The sequence below is a fragment of the Penaeus chinensis genome, chromosome 27 (genome assembly GCF_019202785.1).
Source record: "Penaeus chinensis breed Huanghai No. 1 chromosome 27, ASM1920278v2, whole genome shotgun sequence".
In the NCBI taxonomy this organism is placed as follows: domain Eukaryota; kingdom Metazoa; phylum Arthropoda; class Malacostraca; order Decapoda; family Penaeidae; genus Penaeus; species Penaeus chinensis.
Genome location: NC_061845.1, coordinates 20,158,551 through 20,161,050, shown reverse-complemented (window position 1 = coordinate 20,161,050; position 2,500 = coordinate 20,158,551). Strand labels below are relative to the sequence as shown.

Below are 2,500 nucleotides of genomic sequence, written 5' to 3'. Positions count from 1 at the left end.
ATGAATACAGATATATACACATATATGTGTATATGTGTATATATATGTATATGTATATACACATACATATACAGACGCACGCACACACACACACAAATATATATGTGTATATATACACGCATACATATATAGATAGTCCTACGCATATATGTATATATGCATGTATGTGTGTATGCATGTACGTTCTTGTATAGATATATTACACTCTTTACATATATTTAATTATAAGTAGGCCTATATATGTGCTGATAGAGCGTTTTCTGCGAGAATAGTTTGGTTTATCTTTGTTGACTCATGCATAGCCATTTCATACACACTTGCACACAAAAAATTAATTCCTTCCCTTAATCCTGGTCCGTGCGAGGTCTGTGTGGCGATACCAGGCTAAGCGCGAAGGTTAAATCAAGATAAAATCACATGCTACATGTTTTCATCGGGGAGGAAAAGATGAAATTTAATGTATTTTATCAGACCGAAAAGGGATCCTTGATTGTTTTTGCAGCTACTGATAAATTGATTTAAAATCCCAATCTAGGTGAATGCTAAAATGATCTAAAATTCATACTAATTAAAGCAGTCAGTATTTATCAGTTGCCAAGCCTTATGTAAAGGAGAAAAAAAAAAAATCTTACCACCTGGAACAATGCAGGGTCGGGGTTGGGGCGGTGTGAGGGAGGCCGGTGGGCGGGGGCCGAGGGGAGGGAGGGGAGGGAGGGGAGGCGCAGACATGTGTCGGGGCTGCGTTGGTCGTTGGCGCGACTCGTGCCAGTGTACGTTGTGGTGTGTTGGGGAGCGTAGTCGATCCTCTTGCTCTCCATCTTGGCTGAGCTGACCTGGAGTCTAGCTTGATAGAGGTGAGTTTGTATGCTATGGAAACTTGCCGGTTTTGTGGTCGTGCCTGTTATTTTGCCCGGAGGGGACTAAGCTCATAATAAGTGCTGCAGTGCCATGAATCATAAGGAGTAAAGGTGTGATGAAATATTTGTGCTAAAAAGCTCAGCACAAGAAGCTGTTGCTGCTGTTGAATGCATTCTGGCAGGTTACATATTGGCAATCATTCGTTTCAATCGTCAGACAGTTTAGCCGCTTTCAACAATGCAAATGCTACAACTGAATAAAGTGGTTCGTAACGGAAGTCAGTTTTCTTGTTGACATAGGTCATAACACCGCTGTCAGTGTGCAAGGGTACAGTCACTTGCATTTGCACTTTTTATTACATCAGCACACACTGCATTGCCGTGGCCGAAAGCTTGTAGTATCGAGGGCAGCGAGGCTAGCTCTGCAAGAGCAATTTGAATATCACGAGTAACAGAAACGAGAGGAAGTGTTTATACCTTGTCTCCGGCACAGGTGCTTGAGCCGGACGGTCACTCAACCCCAGTGCCAGGCCGCTTGGGCTGCCATTGATTATAGTGGCCCAGCGTATTGCAGACTCTTTTATTGAAAGTAAACAAGTCTTTATTTATAAGTCCTTGCTGGAATCCTGTATTCGAGATACTCGTGTCACTAGTCTCTTTCTGTAGCAAGACCAAGGAGGGTGGTGCCTGGTCTTATATCCTATTAGTGACCTGGAGGGACGGAGAGCAACTTGAAAGCTCAAGTGGCCTGTACGGAGCTAAAGAGACTTATTCCCGGAGATTTAGTGGCGAGCCCCGCGGCTGGAGACGGTAGGTGTATGTGTTGGGGAGTGAGAAATTGTGTTTGCGCTAATGTGTAATATGTGATGGTTTGTGTTCGATAGTGTGTGTGTGTGTGTGTGTCACATGTATATGCGTGTTAGTATGGTTGTGTCTGTATGTCCATATGAGCTAAAGACCTTCACAATACATGATTACATAAAAAAAAAAAAAAAATTTACCCTGTGATATATATATATATATGATTACAAAAATATGGACAGAAAGAAATTGAGAAAGGAGTATTACACTGACATTTGATAGATGAGCAAGCATTAATGACATTTATTTTCTTAGAATTCGAGTTTTAGATTATGACATCTTAGTCGGAAATAGATCGGTGTAATGAACAATTTTATAATCGCACTAATGACTTTCATTAATATAATGAGAAACCTCGTAAAGGATGACGTTTCTAGCTTAATTCCGGAGCGGGAAGATATTAGCCCCTCTTCATCCGTCGGACTATGACTCCCCCTCCCCCCCCCCCTCTCTCTCTCTCTCTCTCTCTCTCTCTCTCTCTCTCTCTCTGTCTCTCTCTCTCTCTCTCTCCATTATTTTCTGACAAATGTGCACGGACGAGACAGCGTCTTTCATGAATTTCACATCACTTAATATGAACTGTTTCTCTAAAAGCGAGCCATTCATCCATATCTTGCCGCTACCTTCTCATCTCCCTTTTTGCAGTGCATCATCCTTGAGCCTATTCCATTAATTTCAACTCCACCCCGCCTGTATATTACTTTTCCACGTAGATATGGAACTACAAGGTAACATTAACCGAAAAGTTACTACTGTAGTTAAAATAAACTACATGATGCAAT

General features: G+C 41.8%; 1 protein-coding gene across 1 annotated transcript in view; it reads left to right on the top strand.

Annotated features, from left to right (window-relative positions):
• Positions 1-779: 779 nt before the first annotated feature.
• Positions 780-2,500, top strand: part of LOC125039339 (kelch-like protein 17) — an 88,106-nt gene continuing 86,385 nt past the window's right edge. Inside the window, exon 1 of the mRNA XM_047633179.1 lies at positions 780-854. The gene's annotated coding sequence lies outside the window, so the exon portion shown is untranslated. The remainder of the gene's footprint in view (positions 855-2,500) is intronic.